Below are 25,676 nucleotides of genomic sequence, written 5' to 3'. Positions count from 1 at the left end.
CAGGAGGAATGGAATTCTGCCTGAGGCTACTTTGCCTCTGAAACAAAACAAAACAAAAATCCCCACAAGTCTTGCTTCTACCACTTTGCTCTTTATTCTTTACTCAGCCTCATAGTCATATAGTTCATCGCCTCTACTACCAAGGAGCTTCTATGAGTTATTAAAATCAGAACCGGAGTATTCCTTCTATACAGCTGTGTCGTAATTGAGAACAAGCTCAACTCACAAAGCAGTTACGACTAGTCCTAGAATTATATCAACAGTAAGCTAGCTTTTAAAGATGCTATACATCAGGAATTAGGAACACTTTAAAGAACAAAGAGCAGTGTTGAAGTAGACTGGTGCTGACTGTAGGCGAAGGTACTGTGTTAGAGCATTTTAATCCACTTTTCACTGAACTGGATTCCAGTCAGTCTGGCAACACCTTTCTCAGTTGGCAGAGAAGACCACAGGGAAGCCCAGCATCCGGCAGTATTGTGAGACTCAAATGAGAGAATAGATGTAAAATCCTTGACAAACCTTAAACTGATATATAAATGCCAGTTGTTGTTGTTGTTGTTGTTAGCCTACAGTCAACAGGCCGGGTCTGGTGGACTTCATTCCCCAGTCTTCTACTGAATCTCTGCTGAGCTCCAAGGAAGTTTAGAGAACAATACAGGAGTGTGCCAGTAAATGTTTAACAATGGGAAATGTAGGCGCAAGCACTTTTAAGCTTAATCTCCTTCATCAACACTTTATTAAGTCTGGAGAATCAACAAAACAATATATCAATCACAGTGAACAATTCTGGCAAGCTGGTTCGAGCTGGCTCCAGCACACCTCTGTATCAACCCAGTCCCGACACCTACTGGAACTTCTCTGTCCGTTACTGTCCTGCTGCCTAACTCCCAGCTTTTTGAATCTCACCTCTGCTGGGGTTGTTTCTGTCCCTCCTAGTACAGAAAGATTTAGTGTGGATTAAATTTCCCAGAAGTCCACACAGCTAGAGTTCAGATCAGGTCTCTGCCATCAGGTTAAGACCTTAAAAGAAAAAGACTGCTCTCTTCTGCCATCCCCTACCCCCACATTTTTTTATATATGCTAAGTTAGAAACAGTTGCTTCAACATTTAGTAAAAATTTAGTAAAAATAACTGCTTCAACAGCCCTCCCTCCAAAGAAAAATCTCTCTCACAAATCCGTACAGAGTCCAAGGGAAAGTGTTAAGCTTAGAGTCTTTGTGGCAAAGGGGTTACTCATAGCTCCTAATTGCTGGATCCATTTCTCCCCCTTGCGGTGCTCAAGAAGCTCCCCTTCAGCACAGGAGAGCTTCTGGTCTGCTGGACCACTTTTTTGGCTGTGAATCCACGTCCAGTCTGTCCTTGGCTCCTGATGTGGCTACTACTGCCAGCTCTTCCAGAGATGCTGGTAGGATGCTGACAGGAAGATGGGAAGGCCTCTAGACTTCTGAAGTTTACAAGGGAGAGGTATGGTGTGGTGGGGGCTGGAAGGCTGAGGCTGAAGCCTGAGGGACTTTTTCTCTCAAGCAGTGTCTTCTCAAAGGCTTCTCTCTCTCCTCTCTACCAGTTGCTCACTGACTCTGGGTTCCAAACTGGCTTGCTATTTGAAAGATGACTGACCTCTACGTAAGTCATGACCAAATTTCCCTAGGTTGTCTAAACACTCTTCTGGTACAGTGTCCTATCCAGTTTACCAGTGACTTATCTGATCAAGGCCTTTCCCACTTAGTTGGAATGCCTTTGGTGAATTTGATTCAATCTAGAAGCAGTCTCACTTGCTTAAGGGCCACAGGCATAAGCATATATTACCACTTTAGGTGGGATGGGGATGATTTGATGGATTTGATCAGTTGATCTTCTCCTCCCTTCTCTCCTCCAGTGCTCTTCCTCCCCTCACACCCTCCCCCAATCAGAGTGGGTGGGACCAAATAACCTCATTGGGAAATGGCTAGTAGCCCAGTTTGGACTCCTTTGGTGAAAGCAGATTGTAGCCAGATTACAGAGAGCATTAAATGACTGGCTAAAGGTTGTGGAGTTTTTTTTTTTTCCTCTGAGGAATCCTCTGTACGTTTCATGTATTCATATGAGTAATTAAAGTCTTTATGCTAGAAATTCTGGTTCTACCTTATAGTTACATTATTTAGGGCTCTGTCAGTGGTAATTTACACAGTTTATTATTGCTCTAAAGGCAGAGTTGCTCATGATAGGTTTCCTGTTCTGTAATCAGAAAAAAGAAAATGCCCCATCTTTTTGGACAAGTATGTAGTGGTGCAATGGTGGCATTTCTTTTTAGTAATTTCCTTCTTTAAATCTAAGTAACTGATTTAGGTAGAAAAGACAATTTATAACTAAGAAATAAGTTCATATGGCAAAAAAAGTTCAGCCAAATAGCTCATAATATTAAATGAAATGCCATAACTTCATTTATTACCACAAAGAGTAAATCGCTATTCTTTATAGTATATTTTGACAATAGAATAATGACCTCAGCTTGCTGTAGAACATCTGTTATCGACTTTGTGGACTAAAAATCAATTAGAATTTAGAATTATGTTTGTGTAACCTCTGAATAACAATCTCAGATGGACCAAAATTAAATGGTCTTCCTGGTGATGGTGTCCAGTGATGCATTAATGGCTTGACAAACATATTCCTTTCTAAATTTTAGGATATAGAAATATTTGACATATCTTTCCTGATTTAGTGATTCTGTTTGATAGATACAATTTATTGTGGCAATTAAGGACTCATCTTCTAAATGAAAGAGTTGCAGCTAATGATCTCTAAAGTTCTTTCTAGCTCTAAATCCTGTGATCCTGTGAGCTTAAAGATAAAAGGTCATGAATTAGATTTATAGCAAAAAATGAAACTGTCTAAGGAGGGTGACTATGACTTTAAGGTAATTGAGTTTTAAGAAGTCATATAGTAAATGAATCCTCTGAAGTTATATGTTTTTCATTTTGAGTCTCAAGGGATATTTCATCGTAGGAGCTTCCTTCATAGACTTCCCATATGGAAATCAATATGATTAAAAGCTAATGCAGCTATTTCCTTAGCTGCTTAAAAAATGGAGTGTATTGATTATTGTTAACTGAGACAAGCTCTCCTACCATTAAGCAATCAATGTATGCCAATTGCATAACAAATTGGGACCAGACCTTCTAAGCTTGGCACTGGACCCCCAATTCAGGAGGAGACAGATTTTTATGCATTAAAAGAAAACAATTAATAGGATATAAACCAGGATACAAGATTAGTTAATTTGATTTCTAAATTGGAGAAAAGATTAGGGGCTTTTTGAGTTGGAAAGAGGATGAGTGAGTTTTGAGAATTGGTAGTGGGGAGAGGGACCAGGTGCAATTCCTTGAAATCAGAAAAAGAGGTGTCTCATTCTCCCTCCAAGGGTCTGTATGCAGTCAAAACAATAAGGAAATAGTAACTGATTGACTAATATGGGTCCAGTTTTCAGATAAGACATATGTATTGCTTGAGATGTATATTTGTTAGAAAACTCCTTGTGTCGGTCTTCATATCTGACTGGGTTTCTGGTCTGCATAACCTAGGCCCTGAATTTCTCTAAGCAACAGGTAGTGGTAGTCCAGCTTCCTAGCCAAGCAAGGCTAGGTTCAAACAAGGCAATAATAATTTCTCACAGTTCTCAAGACTGCATAAAGTTTTCTCACAAGACAGTAATTGGATTAGACCCATAATTGAATAAAAAGGGAACTGAGCTAGCTTCAGAACTGAATCACAAGATAGAGTCAGTATGGATCACATAGTAGTCTATATCTTCATCCAAGTTATTTATAAAAAAAGTATAATGATCCAGGAATCAGGAAGAAGTCTTGAGGCCCCCCAATAGAGACCACACTCAAAGCTAGCATTGGTAAATTAATCATCAGTGTTTAGATTTGGTCATTAAGTCAAACCCAAAGCTATCTTTCTAATCATGCTCTCTTCGAGTGCACATCTCTTCATCTTATTCACAAGAATATCATGAGTAACTTTGTCAAATATGTTGCTCTAATGTATTCATTTGGTCTACTCTTGATCTTTCAATCCAGTAAGCCCATCAAAAAGGAAAAAGGAATTTGTGTGGCCACTGTTTTCCTTCTTAATTTTACCAGGGGAAAAAAAAACCCAAACTTCTCAAATATTTAGACCGACTGAAAAATATTCTTTCTTTATATAAACCAATCAATCAATAAATGTTTGTTAAGGCTATATGCCAGAGAGGTCATACAAATGGGAAAAAGACTCACATGTACAAAAATATTTATAGCAACTCCTTTTGTGGTGGCAAAGAATTAGAAATTGAGAGGATGCCTGTCAATTGGGGAATGGCTGAGCAAGTTGTGGTATATGGATGTAATGGAATACTATTTGTGCTATAAGAAATGATGAACAGGCTGACTTCAGAGAAACTTGGAAAGATTTGTATGGTCTGATGCTGAGTGAAGAGAGCAGAACCAGGAGTGCCTCCGGTGTTGGGTCATGAACAGAACATCCAGGGTGAGCACTTGCTTGGCAGTATATATATACTCTGGTCCACACTACCAAAGATTATCATCATAGCCACTCATAAGCAGCATTGTACACCACTTCCTCATTCCCGCCATTAGTTGTCCCACACCCAACTCTACCTCTCTGTCACATATGAATTTTTAAAAAATATATTTTATTTATTTCAAGCAATTACATCTTCTAAAATTTAAAATTTCATTTTTGAAAATTGAGTTCCAAATTCTCTCCCTCTCTTCTCCCTCCCCTACCTCTTGCGAAGGCAAGCAATTTGATATCAATTATATATATCACATGTGGGTTTTTAAGAAAGATCATACCCAGGAAAATGCCTGGATAATGAGGGGGAGAGAAGCTCTGTGTTGACTTTCATTTTATCTCTTTCTCTGTTCCATTAAAACACAAGTTTTCGTAGCCCCTTTGTGCTCCCTTCCCCCCATAATGTCTTATGTTGGGTGTACTCCCTCCTTATTCCTTACCCCAGTCTATTTCTCTATATGTTTATTCGTAGCCATCTTCCCAGCCTTTACTGCCTCTATACAAGGTGCAGTCAAGGAGGAAATTAGTACAGTAGTCAGTAGAGTAGTGCTGTTTTTCTCTATCTTATTGCCGTCATTCTGCATACTTTAAAACATTCAGAATGAGGTCATATTAATTTCTGTTTTCTGAATTCCTCATATTCATAATTTCCTACGGCACAATTCTATTCCATCACAACAATGTAACCTAATTTATTTATCCATTTTCCAATTGATGTGCACTTCCTTTGCTTCCTGTTTTTGGCCACCATAAAACATGCTACCATGAAAATTTGGGTTTGCAGGGGTCCTTTTTGTCTTTTGTCTCTTTTTAAGGTATATTCCTAGTAATGGGATTCATGCATGAAAGAATATAAACAGTTCAGTGACTGTTCTTGGATAATTGCAAGTTGTTTTTCTGAATGATTAGCCTGATTTGCAGCTCAATTAATACTGTTTTTAGTATGTCTGTATGCCTATAGCCCCTCTATCATGTACTATTTCTGTCATTTACCTTCTTTTCTAGGTCTGAGGTAAAATCTTAGAATTGCTTTAAGTTGTAGTTATCTTAATGACTTGTAGCAGTTTTTTCATATAGTTGTTGATGCTTTTCAATTCCTTTGAGAATTGTTATCATTGCGTAACGACTTACTTATTGGAGCATGCTTCTTGTTCTTATTCATTTGAAACTGTAATTTCTTTTTAATTTTCAAGAATATAACTAACACAACAGAAGGTGGAAAAGTTAGGAAGTTCCAATGTATCCGTGGAACCCTGGACATTAGTTAGCAAACAGAGATGACGATCTCCAAGACTTAATTGCTTTGCTAAGGGTGGCAGTGGCTACAAGCCAGATCCACACATAATCCTAACTCCTTTTCTGTCGATACAAAATGTCTTCTTAAAAAAGGTCTTTTAGGGCCCTTTTTTTGGAGACTTAAATGCCTGTCTAGTGCTGTGCTCCTAATTCTCCTAACCTTTATTTTCCAGTGGAGATTTGCTTTGGTTAGCATCCGTAGCTAGCGTCTTGGACAGTTTGGGAAGTAGACTATGTCTTACACACAGATTGAACAGGAAAGAGGTGCGATGAAACAATGTCAGGGAAAAGACAAAACTCTGTGCTCACTACTTGGTAGATTTAGTAAATGTCGAGAGAATGAGAAAGTATGAACATGAACTAAGCAAATGCATAGGAAGGTCTTATAGGGCACACGTGGAGAAGACTATGACAAGAAAGATTCAGAGAGAGAAAAGTGACTGTTATAAACATTGTTTAGTAATATCTTTAAAGGATTTGTTAGTCATTGGTGCTCTTCAAGAATGAAGGACAGACAATAGCCACAGCAACTAAGAAATGAGTTCAGTGGTAACGAATCATGAAAGTATAGGTTCAACATATGTTAGTAAGTAAAAGATGAGACTTGTCACAATACGTATTACATAGGTAAAACATTCTGCCATGACTTTGCAATATCACTGCCGATTAATAATAGCCTTTAAAAGAATGTCTTATGAAGAAATTTTCCCCAAGTCATTCATATATAAATACACACATATCTTCATTCAAATTGATATAAGAAAGGTTATTACGTACTTTAATAGTATGGAAAGCACTTTATAAAAATATCATCTATTCTCATGGAAGAGATGGAGAGATGTGTATTAAGGCATGATATAATTTGATATATTCAGAACTAGTTGTAAGACTAGACTCAAATAACACTCATTTTTTGATTCAATATCATTATGTCAGGATTCGCCAGTAAAGTATGCTGAGGATCTACATTTGGCCTTTAGATATTTAACACTTTTATAAATGACTTGATTAAAAACAATCAAATTCTCAATTGACTCTTTGCTGGAAGGGATAGCTAATACACTACATAACACAGTCAGGATCCCAAAATATCTTGACAAATAAGAACATTGAGAGAGAGTATTGAATCTAATCAAATGAAACGTGATGGGGATAATCATAAGTTGTACTCAAGTTAAAACAGCTTTACAGATGGGAGAGTAATGGTTAGTCTGAAGAAGATCTGGGCGTTTTGGTGGACTGAATGCTAAATCAGTATCAGTCTTCACTGTGGTATGGAATCATAAAAGCTAATGTGATCTTCCAGAAATAACAAATAGACTGCTCTTCTGCCTTGGTCAGAACACATTGAGAAGGTTCTGTTTTGTTCTGTCTTGTATAGTTTAAGAAAGATGTTGATAAGCTGCAGAAGGTCCAGAGGAGGGCATGCAAGATAGTGAAAGACCATGTGTCTGTGGTGTATGAGCATTAAGAAACTGAGAATGTTTAATAATAATAATAATAATAATAATAATAATAATAATAATAATAATAATAAAACATTTGTATAGCACTTACTATGTTCCAGGCACTGGACTAGGTAAGCACTTTACAATTATCATCTCATTTGATCCTCACAACAATTCTGGGAGATAGGTGCTATTATCATTCCCATTTTACAGATGAAGATGCTGAGACAAACAGAGGTTAAATGACTGGCCAAGGCTCACATGGCTGGATGTGAACTCGAGTCTTCCTGATTCTAGACCTAGTGCCCTGTGCTCTGTGCCAAAAACTGTTCAGCCTAGAGAAAGGAAGATTAAAGGGGTGCCTGATCGTGATCTGCAAGTAACTGAAGGACTGTTATGTGGAAGAAGTATTAGATTTGCTCTGTTTGGCCTCAGAGGACAGAACAAGGAGCAGTGGAATTTCAATGAAAACTTTAGCTTGTCCTTGGGAAAAGTAGAATAGGTTCTGTCTTCAGATATTGTGGATTTCTTATTGTTGGTGGTTTTCATAATGGCCGAGCAACCAGTTAAGAAGCATTTACTAAGCACCTGCTGTGTGCCAGGTACTGTGCAAAGTGCTGGGGATATGAAGAAGTATTATATACTTGACTGTATCAGCAAAACACAGGAAGTGACTCCTTTCAGGTACTATGTGGACTTGGTGGCCACTTAGGTTCTCTTCCCAGGCTAAGACCCTGTAATTCTATTACATATTAAAATGTTATGCAAATATTGGCTATTATTCTTACATATTTAGAACTATAGATTACAAGGTCATAGGATCTATCAGTCAGTCAATAAACATTTATTAAGGATCATAGGTTGTTGAGTTGAAAAAGACCACAGAGGCCATCTAAGTTAACCCTTTCATGGTACAGATGAGGAAACAAGGAAAGTGACTTGTTCAAAGTCACAGAAGTAGGAAGTACCAGAGGCAGGATATGAATCCAGGTCATCCTACTCCAGAACCAGTGTTCTTCCATTGTATCAATATGGTTTCTGAGTTGGAAGGGGCCGCAGAGGTCATCAGAGCAGGGTTGTCGAACTCAAATAAAAAAAGGGGCCACTAACATACATAAGGATCCCTGCAGGCTGTATATTGACTTAGCAAACCACATATTGACATTGTCTATCTTCTATTGTATTTTTATTTACTTTGCTAAATATTTTGTTATTACATTTTAATCTCATTGTAGCAGGCCACAGTCCACGTGGCCTGATCTAATCCACCTCTACTTAGCAGGAATCTCCTCTGTGACATTCCTCTATGACAAAATTCTCCTAGCCTTTTAGATCATCCTTGGTGGATTATTATTATATCATTATTTCCCAATTCCATTCCACTTTTGGGCAGCTCTAATTGTTAAGACTCTTGCCTTAAATGATTTAAAATCTGCTTCCTTGTTCTGCTCATGCAATAGAATCATAACATGTCTAATTTATCATCTCTAGGATTTCCTTTCAAATGCTTGGGCACAGTTATCATCTACTGGATGGTCTCTAATGTTCTTCAAGTGTGGCATCTAAAAATGAACACTTGAGATGTGGTCTGATTAAAGCAGAGTATAATAGAACTGTAACCTGCCTCAATATGTAACCCTATCAAGTTATATTGAATTTACAGTCTGATGAAACTCACATGTCTTCTTCACACAAATTTTCCTGGCTAGTCACCTTCTCTCCAAAATCCAAATGTATGAAACCTGAATGGCGTGAGAGACTTTGTAAAAGAACTCGACACATGTGTGTACATATATGCAAAAATGCACATGTATAGGTATGCTTCCATGTATAAACACACAAATGTAGATGCAGGCAACATACATACACCTGGAAGTGTATGCATATGTAATCACATATGTGTCTATATACATGCGTGTACATATTTGTATACACTTATATTTCTCTGCCTCTCTGTCCCTCTCTCTCCCATGTTGTCTTTTAATTATCAGAATTATAAGCCCTTCCTTTTCTAAGGACTCATAAATCATTGCCTTTGATTTCAAGGCTTTCTAGAATTTTGCCAGGAGTCACAATCAAGTTTTCTTTTTTTCTCTTTAGTATCATAGGCTGTATTTTGTCCAGCGTTGTGATTTTAGTTGATGGAATGCAACTAAATACTGTCAGCATCTTTTCACTTATCTTCAGTTTCAATTCCTGTGTAATCTTGGTTGTCTTTTTGTTTTTACGTTGTCCATTGTAAAGATCATCCTTGAGAGACAAAATAGAAACAAAATAATAGAGAAGTGATCTTGCTTCTTTCTGTTGTCTGTTATCATTGGTCCAATCACCTTGAGTATTACTTCTGTGCTTTCTTTGGTATTTCCCTTGCATACAACATAGCTAAAAAATTCTTGGTGAAAACTATTAATTATGTTCATGCATCTCATGGTATATTTTTCTTTTAATTTCTTCCAAATGAAAATTGCCAAGTCTCTGTTCTGAGAGAATTAAGGTCTCTGTCAAAGCAATAAATTAATTTGTAAATATTTATGTTTGCATAAGTTTAACTTCAACAAATCATCTTGCAAAGTGGCAGAATTGTCAGAACATGTTTGAATTATGACTGTTGTCCATGACAAGGAACTAGTGGCAAATAAGATGAAAAGGGAATGCTTCTGGCAAATTTATTCCCTTATGTTTGTGCAAGTATAAGCAGTTTATCTAATCATCTTCATAGTACATGCATACATATGAATGATGATGTGCTGAAGTACACCATTTGATCCTGTTTATCATTTTAGAGCTTAGTTGAGAAATATGTATTAACTAAAGCTCTGTAGCTTGAAAAACTGGTTGAAAGAATGAAGAAGTTAGTTCAGAAAGATGTTTTATAGACTGGAAAAAAATATTTAAAAATCACCATTTAGATCCTTGTTGTTGTGTTGTTGTTCAGTTGTTTCAGTGGTGTCCGACTCTTTGTTACCTCATTCCCTGGAAGAGATAGTGGAGTGGTTCGCCGTTTCCTTCTCCATCTCATTTTGTAGGAAAGGAAACTGAGGCAATCAGAGTTAAGTGACTTGCCTGGGGTCACACAGCTAGTAAGTGTCTGAGGACAGATTTGAACTAAGAAAGATGAGTCTTCCTGACTCCAGACCTAATGCTCTATTAACTCTACCATGAGCTACTTTAATGAAGCTAAAAGACTGAGCAGAATTTAGGTCACTTAAATATATAAAATTAAGGAAAATATATATTACATAAATATAATATATAATAACATATATAAAATTAAGGGAAATTATCCAGTGCATTACATGAAATAGGAGCAATAGATATGTGTGTATGTATAACGTGTATATACACATACATACATATATACACACATATAAATATATATGTATGTTATTTTAAATAATGAATAAATGCTAGTTCCATCAAAGTGTTTCAAGTAAAACTCATGCTATAAACTAAGCTCATATCATTATTCTAATCATCAGTTTTTTTTCTGATCTTGTTCTATCTCCCGTAAGGTAAAGGATGTATTATAAAGCCAAGTGTGATGATCATTCTTATTTATATGACCTGTGAGTTGGAGATTATGTTGTTGTGAACAACCTTGTCACAAAGTGTCAATCACACTACTAAGAATAACCTTGGATTCCTCTTTTTAAAGTATCTGAAGATAATATTCATTGATATATTTTATTCCTGTAAGACTGGTAAGTATTATGACTACTACAGGTATACAGGTGATGCAGTATATAGAGTGCTGTGCTTGGAGTCAGTAAGACGTGAGTTCAAATCCAGTCTCAGATGCTTATTAGTTGTATGATGTTGGGCAAGGTCACTTAACCTATGTTTGGCTCAGTTTTGTCAGCTGTAAAATGGGGATAATAACAGCACCTGCCTTCCAGGGTTGTTGTCAGGACTGAATGAGATAATATTTGTAAGGCACTTAGCATAGTTCCCTGGCACAAAGTAGGCTCTCTATAAATGCTAGCTATTTTTATTATTATAATAAAACTCCATATAATCATAACTTAGCATCAGCCCCAAAGATACCCAGAATAGTTCAGTTATAATTGTTTTAGCTGGCATACATACATACATATAACACACATATACATATATGCATGTGTATATGTAGATATGCATATTTACATATATACATGCATGCATATATGTAGATATATCACTTTAAGATTTATAAGCTATTTGATTATAATAACAAACCTTTGAGGTTGTTACTATAGTATTATTATCCCTATTTTATAGTTGAGAAAATAGTCTCAGAGGCATTAAGTGACTGGCTTTGTCTCATAGCAGTTAAGGATTTGAGGTGGATTCAAACTTCCTCTTTTGATGGAGCTAATAAATTTGAAGATTAAGTCAATGCTATAGATAATAGTATACTTGAAATTTTCTTGCAAAAAATCCCCTTATTCAAAGTCTAGTACATCCCCCCCCACTCAATCATATTTCCTCTTTTGGAAAAAAAAACCCCACAAAATAATTTCTTGTCCATAAGCCCCTGATGGTTCTGTCTTTAGCCTCAGCCCTGCGTAGGTTGAGACTGGGTTACTGCTGCCTTGCCAAATACATACCCACAAATTGTGTCCACTGCCACCCATTAAACACACCAGAGCTAAGCCACCATTCTTTCTGTTATCAGATTGGGTAGAGTTTATGCCCTAGAAAATTTTCCCAATAGTCTCAGAATGAATTGCTAACATGAAGACCCAGCACAGTAATGCTGAGAAGACTTTCTTGGATCATGCCCGCAGCAGGCGTATGAAGTAATAATACTGGGAGTGTCTGCATTTGGTCTGCTATTCTGTATGCCTTTTTCTCAGTTTTCCATTTAAGTGTGACTCATCATCTGGATCATTAAGAGACACCCACTAAATCCAGATGCCCAAATAATATAGTCTTCTCAATTAAATATACTAGTTTAAGAAATATTGGATATTCTTCAAGTGCAGCACCTCTGCATCCAGGTTAAAAAATATTATTTTTTAAGCCCTTATTGTTTGCAAGGCAGTATGGATACAGGGACCAAACTGAAATGATGCCTGCCACCAAGGAGCTTAGATTCTACTAAGAGCTACAATAGGTAAACAGGTCAGTAAAAGCAAGATTACTTGATGAAGTAAAGAACAGTAACAATTTCAATGACCACAAAAGGCTTTGTACGGGGATAACTCATGAGCTGGGTCTAGAAAGATGCTAAGAAACATCATCGCCAACAGCCAACAGTGGGCTTAAGAACAAGTGCTTCGTTCGTCTTATTTCTTGGCTTTCAAGGAAGTGGTGACAGCAGCATCAGGGGTCTCCCTCCCCCTGTCCAAGCAGTAGTAACCTCAACAACACACAGTCTGCTTTTTAAGTGACACTTTGTACAGGAGGCCTTCTTTGACTTGGCTGTTGATGCTTCCTGCCTCCCCATCACGTACTTATTGCACATATATGTGTACATGTTGTCTCCTCCAAAAGTATATATTGTCCTTGAAGACATGGATTGTTTGTTTTTGTCTTTTTCTTTGTATCTTCAATGTCCAGAACATAGCAGATACTTCACAAAGCCTTTCTAATTGTTTGCTTTCCCCAGATATATGTGGCCAATTTTTTAAAAAAGATTCATTCATTTATTTATTTTTAGTTTTCCACATTCACTTCCACAAGATTTTGAGTTCCAAATTTTCTCCCCATCTCGACCCTGCCTCTACCCCAAGATGGCATGCATTCTGAATATCCTTTCCTCTAATCTGCCCTCCCTTCTACCTCCCCTGCCTTTCTCTTATCCCCTTCCTCTTCTATTTTCCTGTAGGGCAAGGTAGATTTCTGAATCCCATTGCCTGTATATCTTATTTCCCAGTGGCATGTGAAAACAATTTTTTTTTTTGCTAGGCAGTGGGGTTAAGTGACTTGCCCAGGGTCACACAGCTAGTAAGTGTTATGTGTCTGAGGCCAGATTTGAACTCAGGTTCTCTTGAATCCAGGGCCATTGCTCTATCCACTACACCACCTAGCAGCCCCTGTGAAAACAATTTTTAACATTTGTTTTTAAAACTTTGGGTTCCAAATTTTCTCCCTTCATCCCTCCCTGACCCATCCTCATTGAGAAGGCAAGCAACTCAATACAGGTTATACTTGTGTAGTCATGCAAAACATTTCCATAGTAGTCATGTTGTGAAAAACTAAGTATATTTCCCTTCAACTATCCCGCCCCCCATGTATTCTATTCTCTCATTTGACCCTGTCTTTCCTCAGTAGTGTTTGCTTCTGATTACCTCCTCTTGCAATCTGCCCTCTCCTTTCTCATCCCCTCCCCCCCATTTGCCAGTAGGGTAAGATAGATTTCCATACCCAGTTGAGTGTGTATGTTATTCCTTCCTTAAACCAAATCTGATGAGAATAAGATTCACTCATTTCCTCTCACCTTCCCCCACTTCCCCTGCACTGTAAAAGCCTTTTCTTGTCTGTTTTATGTGAGATAATTTGCCCAATTCTACCACTCCCTTTCTCCTTTTCCAAGCACAATCCTCTCTCACCCCTTAATTTTTTTCTCCAGATATCACTCATTCATCTTCAACTCACCCTGTGCCCTCTATCTATCAATATATCTATACATACAATTTTTTTCCCTCCAATTACCCTGATACTGACAAAGGTCTCATGATCATGGCTTTCAGATAGTCCAATAATTTTTAAATTCTTTCTCCTGGATCTGTTTTCCAGGTTAGTTGTTTTTCCAATGAGATATTTCACATTGTCTTCTATTTTCATTCTTTTGGTTTTGTTTTACAATGTCCTGATTTCTCGTGAAGTCACTAACTTCCTGTTGCTCCATTCTAATTGTTAAGGAAGTATTTTCTTCAGTGAGCTTTTGGACTTCTTTTTCCATTTGGCCATTTCTACTTTTGAAGGCATTTTTCTCCTTATTGGCTTTTTGGACCTCCTTTGCCATTTGGGTTAGGCTATTTTTTAAGGTGTTATTTTCTTCAGTATTTTTTTGGGTCTCAATTAAGCAAGCTGTTGACTTGTTTTTCATGATTTTCTTGCATCACTCTCATTTCTCTTCCAGGTTTTTTCTCTACTTCTCTTACTTGCTTTTCAAAATTCTTTTTGAGCTCTTCTATGGCCTGGGACCGATTCTTATCTTTCTTGGAGGCTTTGGATGTAGGAGCTTTGACTTTGTTGTCTTCTTCTGGTTGTGTGTTTTAATCTTCTTTGTCACCAAAGAAAGATTCTATGGTCTGACTTTTGATCCCAGCCAATTACTTGAGTTATAAAATTTTTGTTAAGGTAGGGGTATGCTTCCTGTGTGGAGAATGTACTGTTCCAAGCTTCTGGAGTTTTGTGCAGCTCTTTTCAGAGATACTTCTAGGGACCTGTTAATTTTCAGTTCTTCCAAGGTGGCACAATCAAGGGCAAGGTGTTTACTCCTTGCCTGGCCTGTGCTCTGGTCTGTGAGTGACCACAAGCACTCTTTCTGCTTGGAACTGTGAGGAGGCTTCTCTCTTCACCACCACTACAAGCTCCAACAAGCCAGCAATTCTCCTGGCCCTAGGATCGCCATCCAGAATTGTGACCCAGATCCAAGTGTGGGCAAAGGAAGAGATTTCTGCCTCAGCACCAGCAAAGAAATCCTTGTCATCCCCCTCTGATCAGGCACTCGATTCCCCCTCAGTCTATGGGCCAGAAACTCTGGAAGCAGCCCCTGGGGCCGTGCAGGGACTGGGGCTGGAACAGAGTTTCTCTCTCACTGTGGTCAGACTTTTTCTACTGACCTAAGTTGTCTTTGGCGTTTGTGGGTTGAGAAGTCTGGAAACCACCCTAGCTACCCTTGATTCAGTCCCCTCGGCCTGTTCCAGGTTTGCTGAGGCCTGTTTTTCCTCTGTACCCATGCTTTCTCTCCCAGCCCAGTGTGATAGACCTTTCCAATCAACTATCCAGGTTGTCTTGGGCTGGAAATTTGTTTCATCTGTCTTTTTGTGGGTTCTGCTGCTCTAGAATTTGTTTAGAGCCATTTTTTACAGCTATTTGGAGGGGTTTAAGGGAGAGCTGAAGGAAGTCACTGCTTTTACTCCACCATCTTGGCTACCCCCAATCCCCCCGCCCCACTGTGGCCTATTTTTAAAAAAGCATTTATAGGGAGTACTTCAAAAAGGAGCAAAAATAGAAATTTTTAAGCATCCTCCTTCTTCCCCACAACGCTTGGGGCATACTCTCCCTGATTGGTGCCATCTTGGTTCCTGTGAAGAGAGGGCTCAGAATTTATGCAGTTTCTATATAGCAATTGTCTCACCAGATTCACTTGCAAATATGGTATGGTTGAGGGATGGGTGAGTAGGCAACTCTGCTAATGCTTGGCAAGGTTCCTCAGGTCTTTTTGCTCCTCAGTGTCTGGTTTCTGGAAAATCTTGTCATGACTTCTAATGCCTTGTTTCTCTGGCTTATATCAGGAGGCCATAGGCATTTACAATCTAAAAGTAGAAAAGAATAGACACTTCAGAGAGAGAAGCAACAGTATGGCCTTGACTTAAAGACTGAGCTGGTGTGATAGGGAGTAAAAGGCCTGAGGCCTGAAACCCCACTGAAGGCCTCACAGCCAGGAAGAAATGAGGACTCCTTGGCCTATCCATTCTTAACTTGTGGTTTCTCCCTTAATATCCCACGGCTATAGTGACTAGGCTAGGAAAAGAAATCAGTTATGACATCCTAGCTCTATGATCCGAGGAAAGTCACATATTTCCTGGTGCTCCAGACACTTCCTTGAGACTCTAAGTCATGGAGAAGGTATGGATTTGCTTTGGTAGAGGAAGCCCTTACACCAATAATATCGCAGATCTAGTGCCTGTCCCTGTACCCATGTTGTATGGGAGGTTCCCTTTTAATTGGGACACTTTTGCTGACCAAGTCCTCACCTGTCAGGCCTTTCCAGGCCATGAACTCTTGGTCCAAACATACGTAAGACCATAGTAAGATGAAATTTTCCACTGTCTTCTTTAGTATTCAGCTTATCAGACCTTCTTACTGCTGCTTTCTGATACTTCCCATAGCTTCCTCCTTCTTATAGAACGCCACAAGCCTGACGCCATGTGGTAGATGGATGCTTCAGACAGAGGTATGTACAATATCTACAGTACCATGTCAGGTGTACAATATAGCCCAACATTCCCCATTTAAAATCTCTCAGAGCATCTTTTCTCGGTATTGAGTAGCTTTAGGATATCCTAAGTACGTACACTTTCCTGTACCAGGATCCAGGGCTGCCTACTCTCCCAAGGATCCTGAGCCCTTAAAGAAAAAGATAGTAACTGTCTAGATCTGGTACATTTATTAAATATTCAACAGAAATACTTAACTGGCACTGATATCTCATGCATCTGGAATTACCATCTACTGATTTGGATTCCAACCCATTCCTGCCTGCCTACCCTGTGCAACCCTTATCTGTGTCCTACATATGTAAGCTACCGGCACAAGGGAGATGTCCATCTAATGTGTTAGGAGGCCTTCTTGCTTTCTCCTGGATTGGGAAAATACCAAGAGGGTATTCCTTCCACACACCTGTTATCCTTTGCCATAACCACATGGCCAGCCATCCTGAGGAAATTATATTGGCTTATTTGATCCCATTTGATTTTCATAGCAACACTATGATATAGTTACTATAATCATGCCTATTTTACATAAACTGAAGTTGGTAGAGGTTAATGACTTGCCCAGGGATATACAGCTAGTAAAAGAGCATATGATGGGTGAAACCAGGTTGCAAAATATGATTAAAGAAGAACTTTGAAGGTGAATGGTAATAAAATGTGGCACATGAAAAATAAAGTTTTAGTTTAATAAAATAATATCAATTAATTACTCAATCCCAATTTGTATCACACTTTGCTATGCAGATGATAATGATGCAGATATGTAGAACCTTTAAGCTGGAGTCAGAAGAACTGGCTTTGAGTCCAGACTCTGTCACTTTACTAGAGGTTTAATCTTAAGCAAGATTCTTTACTTTTTGAAGCCTCAATCCCCCATCTTTACAATATTACATTAGCACTTGTCCTATCTACCTCATATGATTTTGGATGCAAGTGATCTAGTATGTGTGAATAACTTTGTAACTTTTGTTGTTGTTCAGTTGTATCTGACTCTTCATCACCCTTTGGGTCACAACACTCCAATACTGTCCGTGGGGTTTTCTTGGCAAAGATACTGAAGTGGTTTACCATTTCCTTCTTCAGCGTCAGTTAAGTGACTTGCCCAAGGACACATAGCTAGTAAGTGCCTTAGACCAGATCTGAACTCAGGTCTTCCTGACTCCTGGCTCAGCACTCTATCCACTGAGCCACCTAGCTGCCTACTAGGCCACTTTATCTTGTTGTTCATTTGATCAATTGTGTCTGATTCTTCATAACCTTGTGAACTATCCGTGGGGTTTTTTGGCAAAGATACTAGAGTGGTTTGCCATTTCCTTCTCCAGTGGTTCCTTTAGCTAGGCGATTGGAGGTGAAGTGACTTGCCCAGTGTCACACAGCTAGGGAATGTCCAAGGTCTTCCTGACTTGAGACCCAGTGCTCTATCCACTGGGCTACCTTGATAACCCTCTATCATTGGAAGCTATTATTACTCAATCCGTATTGTGACTTTTCAGGTGAATTTTCTGCTCTTGAGCTTCTTCAGCGTCCCTTTCATTTAAATTTGCCCTTCTTTATCCTCATAGATTCACCATGCTTAGGCAAACATTGTCACCCTTATTTAACAAATTGTCATGGATAGTGACATAGTGATTTCACCGCATTAGTGGGGTATCAAGGGCTAAAAGGATGTTTCACTCCACAAAGAAAAACTTCATTAACCAAAATGTAACTTATTGAAGGCGTTGACTTCTACCTCTACCTCTTTCACCCCAGGACCCTGCCCATGTCATGTTTAAGGGAAAGGTACAGATACTAACAACTGAATAGAGTGCCTTTTCCCATTCACAAGCTATACATTCTAGATATTTGTGAACACAAACTTATCTAGGAGTATTTGTATCCAATAGAAACAAAGCTCCACCAACTTAGGCTGCTATTCTTATTTCACGTTCCTTCAGTTTTTCAGATACATCAACCAGAAAGCATGTATTAGTTCCTGTTGGTCTCATTAACACCTGCTTTGCACAACTTAATGAGTTTTATGCTCATGGCAGCTCTAAGCATCCTCAGCTGCAGCAGCCACCTTGGGCTAAAGATGGTGGGGGAGACTGGAAAGTACTAGGAAACATGGAATATTCAAAATTGTGAGTCATCATTGTGAAAATTAGGAAGGTTTCCTATGTACCTGCTTTGCTTCTGACAAGCATAATAGCAAGGGTAACACAAAACTGTAGATTTTAATCTTCAGAATGATGACTGACCCTGAGCCACAACAAGATCATCAGTCAATAAAGATTAAATTACGTTCAGCATTTTGCACGTAATTAGACCGGAAAGTGAACCAATGCATTTTAGGAAGGTTTTCAATGACACAGGTTGAAGCCAAAAGGGTTTTCTGATTAACCCTTGGGTAACATTCCATTTCCATTCTTGCTAATCAAGATATTATTCTACCTAGTCTTATATTTTATGTAATTATGTAATGATTGGCTCTAGAGTAGTGGATAAAGTGCCACCTTTGAGTCAGGAAGACTTGGTTTTGTCATATCTCTAACGCATATTAGCTTTTTGACCCTGGCTGAGTAATAAGCTCTTAGTGTCCCAGGCACCTCTCGAAGAGAACAAGGTTGGCCATGTTTTCCTTCCTCTCTAGGGGTCCTAGGGTTGCCCCGAGGAGTTGAGGGTATTTTTCTCCAATGCTTTCAGCTCAAGCCTCCCATTTCAGTGTCATTCCCCTTTCCCTATTGTTTTTGTTGTTGTGCAGTTGTTTAAGTCCTGCCCAACTCTTCATGATCCCATTTGGGGTTTCCTTGGCCAAGATATTATAGTGGTTTGCCATTTACTTCTCCAGCTCATTTTAGAGATGAGGGAACTGAGGCAAATAGGGTTAAGTGACTTGCCCAGGGTCATATAGCTAGTAAAGTCTTGAATTTAGGAAGATGTGTCTTCTTGACACCAGGCCCTGAACTCTATTCACTGAGCTACCTAGCTGCCTTCCCCACCCCCTCCCCATTAGCTTCACATAATTAGGGCCCTTCATTCCTCTTAAACAGGTACCATTTATTACCTTCATTCCTCTTAAACAGGTAATGTTTGTTATTTTTACAATGGGTGTTTACTTTGAAGACATCGCAAAAACAGAAATAAAAACGCCTTCCCCTCAACATATAGGGGCCACAGGCATCCCCATATTTTAGTCCTTGGGGTTAGTGAGCTGAAAATAAACATAGTTTCTATATAGCATTGGCCCCCAAAAGTTCCCTTCCTAATTTGGCACAGCCCCTCGATGAGTCTATACCTCAGCTACCACTGGGCTGGATCCTGAAGGTCACTTTTCCTTCTTGAGACCTCTATAAAACTAGGTATGGAATTCACTTCTGGACCCTCTTGTGGCTCATTCTCTTTACCTTTTGAAGTTCATGAGGTCATAGCCATATCTAATCTCTGTTACATAGAATCAAACGAATGGACGCAACAGTGACAGAAGCAACCTCAAGGCCTTGTGCTAATAGGACATAGCTTGATGGTTCTGTTTCCGACAAAGTCATGTTTTTGTGACATTTTGATGTCCTAATTAAGATAACATGACATAGCATTGTTAAATGTACATGTGTCTACAGAACGCAATAGTGCATTAAGTGCCACCTTTAGCTTGTTTTCAAATCACACCTCTGGCACAAAGAAATATTTTTATACGCATTTGGTGGAGTAATTTTCCATACTTCTTGACTATCAGAACCAGGAAAAACTCTAATGGGGTGCTAGGGGAATTTGAAGGGTCTGCATTTTTGGAAGAGGACTGTTCAGAGAATTGAGCACTTTCCACCAAATTGTTTAGGAATTTAAATATCTGTAAGAGAGAACTTGGAATTGGTAATCTCTCAAGGTTCTTCCCAGCTCTATTCTTCTGTGACTATCTTATGCTAGTTTGCATTTCTTTTATGAAAGTACATAAATACCTCTTCTGGGCTGATACTTCCTTTGAAACTGATCAAAGCTAGCTCTCTCTCTTCTGTGTCCATGTATTTGAGATAAGTAGTTAACTATTGGTGAATGACATAAATGACAAAGATATTTGAGAACTTTACCTGTCTCTGTTGTTCCTAGGCTATTTCTTTCTCAAAAAAGTTTTTTTTTTAAAAGAAAAGTGCATAGAAGGTTCTGTTTTGGAAGAAACTGAAAATTGTGTTGGCAAAGTTACTCCATTAAAAGTAATTATTTTAAAGGTATTAATATCATAATCTTAGATTTCTCCTTTTCGTTATTACACTTTTCTATTATTTTAAAAAAAGCTAGCAAAAGAAGATATATTCGTTTCCTGAGACTTTTAAAAATCTGATCCAAGTGCAAGATAAAAGAAAATGTTTTGAAATAAGTGGTATATTAAATGTATTAAAAGGCAATGCTATGACTTAAAATTCTTTCAGCTAGTTCATTTCCCTTTTTAAAATCATCTATTAGAGCTTTCATGTGACATCCATTACTTCCATTCAAGAAGACTTCTCTATAAACTATATGCTTATTTTAGCAGGAAATTGAAAGTGGACTATAAAAATTAAAGCCTACTTTAATTTTATTAACACTGTGATTTCAATAGTTCGAAAACTATTAACGTATTTCTTTGGCAACAATTCACTGCCCTCAACTTACCTTTATGATTTTTTTTTTAGTTTTTTGGCTAGGCAGTGAGGTTAAGTGACTTGCCCAGGGTCACACAGCTAGTAAGTGTTATATGTCTGAGGCTGGATTTGAATTCAGGTCCTTCTGAATTCAGGGCCGGTGCTCTATCCACTGCGCCATCTAGCTGCCCCTACCTTTATGATATTTCTCTGTATTCCAGTTGCAAAGAACACAATGCTGGCGCACTAAAATTTCCTGTTTGTCTTGGGAAGTACAATTTGAATGCAAAGGATGCAGAATCCCTGATCATACTCAATGCCCCTAGAACAAGAGAATCTTACTGATCTAAAAAAATTGGGTAAAAATAGAAAGGATCTGATTAGCCATATAATGTGAAGAAATATTTTATTTTTGAGAAAATGCTTTAGCCACCAAATTATGTACTTTTATAAAACTGAAGGACACTGGATTTGTGGCATTTTAGTAAGCAGTGCCACATTTTAAGAAGGGCATTGGTAAGCTAGACAGCATCTATAAGAGGGCAACCAGGATTGCAAGTGTGCTACCTAAACAGAAGTAGGAATCTTAGGAACAGCAGCTTTGGGAGTAAGGGTGGAGATGATTTGGCTATGCTAATTTTGAGGTGCCAGCAGGACATACAAATGAACTTTACAGCTAGAAATACACAATGGGGGCTAGGTCTGTAGCTTGAGTTACAGATTTGTAAGTCTACACTTAGGCTACATAGATGATGAATTAATGAAATGAAACATGATCATGGGGGAGAGAACTTGGAGGAAGAAGAGAAGAAAACAATGAAATAAATAATTGTGGGCAATGCTTATACTTAGAGGTTGAGAGGAGGAAAGGAGGGGCTGGTAAAAAGAGATGGGGAATCAGAAAGGTAGAAGAATCTGGACAGTATGTTGTTATGGAAGTCACAGAAAGAAATAGAACAAAGAGTCGGCAAGTTCAAATAATAAAGAGGTGACAAGGATGATGAATAAGAAAATGTTAGATTTTGTGATTAGGATGTCATTTAGTACCCTTTGTAAGAGGCATTTCAGTAGTGGAATTAGAGGTCATACTGCAAGAGGTTGAGTGATGTCAAGGGATTAGAGAAGTGAAGACAGCATATGTAGACCCCTCTTTGAAGAAGTTGGTGATAGTAGAGAGAAAGACCTTGTGGTGGGAGCTAGAGAGGGAAGACAGCAGAAATGAAGAAGGGTCTTGTTAGAATTGGGGTGGGTGAGTGATGCTGAGGATGTTTATAGTGAAGGTCTAGTAGAGGGACAGAGGAAGCTGCACAAGGTCAGAAAGGGAATGAAATGATGAATTAAGTGGAACTTCATCCCCACTCTGTGCCAAGATTGCAGAGTTGGGCTCAGTAAGGAAATGAGATATGAAGAAGGGAGGAGACAAGGTGAAGAGAAAGTTAGAAGTGCACAACTGAGGGAACTCAAAGTTTATGTCTTTAATTTTTTCAGGAAAGTAAAAGGCAGGATCACCTTCTTGGAGTGAGGGGAAAAAATTTGAGGAGAGAACTTAGAAAAGCTCACTGGGATAATGTAATAATAAATTAGCAATCAATATTATCAGATGTGTTGTCTGATAGTTAATAACCATTAGTTTACTATTTTTCTTTGATAACGCATTTCAGGTAACTTGAAATTGATTAGACAGAAATAAATCAAAATAAAAATAAATAACACTTAGATGGACAAACAAAAATAAAATTTCTTTACTTTGCTATGCCTAATAATATATTTTTTGTTTAGCTAAAATAAGCTTCATAGCTGATCTTCTGGTAGAAAGGACCTTTACAGAAAGTACATTTATCTCTCTCTCTCTCTCTCTCTCTCTCTCTCTCTCTCTCTCTCTCTCTCTCTCTCCATATATATATATATAGATATGTATATATGTACATATATATGTATATATATGTATATGTATATATGTATATATATATGTATATGTATATCTATAAAATTCTAATTGCTGAATACTTTTGATTGGCTAGCTACAGTGATTTCTTTGTATTGATCATGATAGTGTAGCTGTTTACACTATTCTCCTTAAGATGATCATATTCCGAACTTTGTGCTTGCTTCAGTTTGAATGTTTCTGTATACCTACATTGGAGAGGCAACAAGGTAGAGTGCATACATAGAACATGCACCTCCAGGTCATTGATTGTGTGACTTTTGGAAAGTTAGGAACTTGTCAGTTTCCCTGACAACCGTCTCAGACTACAACTGCAGAAGAGGTGCCTATCTAAAGTGGTAAAATAATTTTCCATTATTAGAGTTCCCTACACTGATGAGGTCATAGGACCAATCCAGAATCATTTTGTATGTATGCATGTCCATATATCTGTCTGTATGTGTGTATGAGTGTATGCATGTATATATGTATATGTGAAAGGTAATCTCTAACGTTTTGCCGATATGATTAAGATAATGCCATGCTATATTGTAAAGCCCAAGAGAAATAACCTCTATATCCTGCAGAGATAGAGAAAGAAAGATAAGAATAATAAAAATAAGATTGTTTAGGTAACATTTTAAAAGTCATATATAAGATTAGAGAAAAGCCCCATCTCACATATGAAATAAATTACAAAAGACAAAGTGGATAGCTCTCTCAAATGATAGATGTAGTTGTAGATAGAGGTATTGATGTAGCTGTAGATATGGACACAGATATGTGTACATAGAGACTTAGCTATTATTGCTTTATCACTGATAGAGCACTCTGATGTAGAAAAATAAACTTGTAATAAGCTTTCTATCACAAAAGCTAGATGTGAACTGCTTGGCCTCTTTAATCCTCCTCAAACAAGTCACTCAGACTCAGTACTGTGGACAGTGTCTCTGGCTGTTCCCATGCTGGGAATCCTTTCTTTCCTCATTTCTACATCCTGTCCTCCCTGGCTTCCTTCAGATCTCAGCTAAAATCCTACATTCTGCTAGAAGCCTTTCCAGATTCCTCTAAATTCTAAAGCCTTCTCTCTGTTGATTATTTCCTATTTATTTTGTATAGCTTCTTTGTTCACACTAGTTGCTGTGTTATCCCCTCATTTAGATTGTGAGCTCCTTGAGGGCAGGGCTGGCTTTTGTCTCTCTTTGTATCCCCAAGGATTAGCACAGGGCATATCACTTAGTAGGTGCTTTATAAATGCTTACTGACTGGTTGACTGGGTTTATAGGACTTTTGTAAATTGTTCATCATAACTGAGTAGAAAGTTCATGTTATCTCAAACTAGTTTGCCCAGGAGGAAAATAGCATTGGACTTGGTCTATGTATTCAAATTGACATATAACCAGAATACATGTTTACACTATCAAAAATCATTGAATAAATAATATAGCTATATTCATCTGTAGTAATTTCCTTCCTCTTCTTTCTTCCTCTACATTTTAGGTTATTTGTGTTACAATACATCTCCTATATTAACTGTTTTAAAGCCAAATATATACTTTTCTTAGCCTATTTCTCCCATTATAGAATGGAACATGTGGTTATGTAAAGAATATATACATATATACATATACATATACATATATGTGTATGTGTATACACACACATATATAATGTATGTATATGTATATGTATATATGTGCATAAACTGGGAATGATTTTCAAAACCTCCTAAGGAAATGCTAGTGTTTTTACCAGTTATCCAGAGTACCTATGTAGAAGTTACCATGTTTCCTGTAGTCATTCCAATATTTTGTTTCATAGTACTTTAGTAAATAAAACCTAATGATACCCTAGGATGTGCTTTTAGAATTACCTTGCCTCTCTTTCTCTGTCTCTCTCTCTAAACAGTTTAGATGAACTATTTGGAGTGTACATTATAACTATTATATAGTATTGGCAAACAAGGTATTCCTCATGTTTATATTTGGCTTAGGTCTCTCTGTATCATTAAAATGATTATTATTTAGCACACGTCATTAGCATTATCAGTATTTATAATGTACTGTGGCTTTAAGTAAATATAGTGGAAAATATTTCTTTATTTTTTCACAAAGAAGCTTCTTATTTTTTTTGTGAGGATCTGGGTTACTTGAGAGTGATGAAACTAGAGGGGTGGGTGGCTCCAATACCTGACTGGTGGTGTTTCACAGGCTTCTGTTACCTAGAGAATTTGCCCAGGTAGTTAGTGTCCAATCATCTCGAGCTTAATTTCTACCTGATTGAAGGTCTTGCCATTATAGATGCACACCACACTTCTCTCCATCTCTGTCAGGATGATCATGTCCTGAAGGTATGTCTTCACCACCTCGGGCTTTTCCATGGGAGGTGCTCCTTCTTGGCCTTCTTCAGGTGCTTCAGGAGGGGATGCTTTTTTGCGCTGCAGACCCCTGTTGAGTTGCTGCCGTTGTCGAGCACTGTACAACTTCATGAGCTGTTCACAGGACATGTCCAGCAGCTGATCCAGGTCCACACCGTGGTAGGTGAACTTCCGGAGGGTTCGCTTCTTCTTCTGCTACACTTCCACCTTGTTGTCTGCTGTCAGGAAAAAGGTGGAAAATATTTCTAAGAAAAATATACTTAATCATATTTTACATAAAATTGTAGAAATATGACTTAATTTTTTCAAGTAGATGGTTTGAATACC

The 25,676-nt window shown here is 38.1% G+C and overlaps 1 protein-coding gene and 1 pseudogene across 1 annotated transcript in view; one reads left to right on the top strand and one right to left on the bottom strand.

Moving 5' to 3' along the window:
* The window catches only part of SPAG16 (sperm associated antigen 16), a 1,202,663-nt gene that overhangs the window by 212,128 nt on the left and 964,859 nt on the right, over positions 1 to 25,676 (top strand). The window lies entirely within an intron of this gene.
* Positions 25,118 to 25,547, bottom strand: LOC110223318 (small ribosomal subunit protein uS19 pseudogene; annotated as a pseudogene).

The sequence above is a fragment of the Phascolarctos cinereus genome, unplaced genomic scaffold (genome assembly GCF_003287225.1).
Source record: "Phascolarctos cinereus isolate Bilbo 61053 unplaced genomic scaffold, phaCin_HiC Scaffold_7;HRSCAF=346, whole genome shotgun sequence".
In the NCBI taxonomy this organism is placed as follows: domain Eukaryota; kingdom Metazoa; phylum Chordata; class Mammalia; order Diprotodontia; family Phascolarctidae; genus Phascolarctos; species Phascolarctos cinereus.
This window is presented reverse-complemented; position numbering and strand designations above follow the sequence as displayed.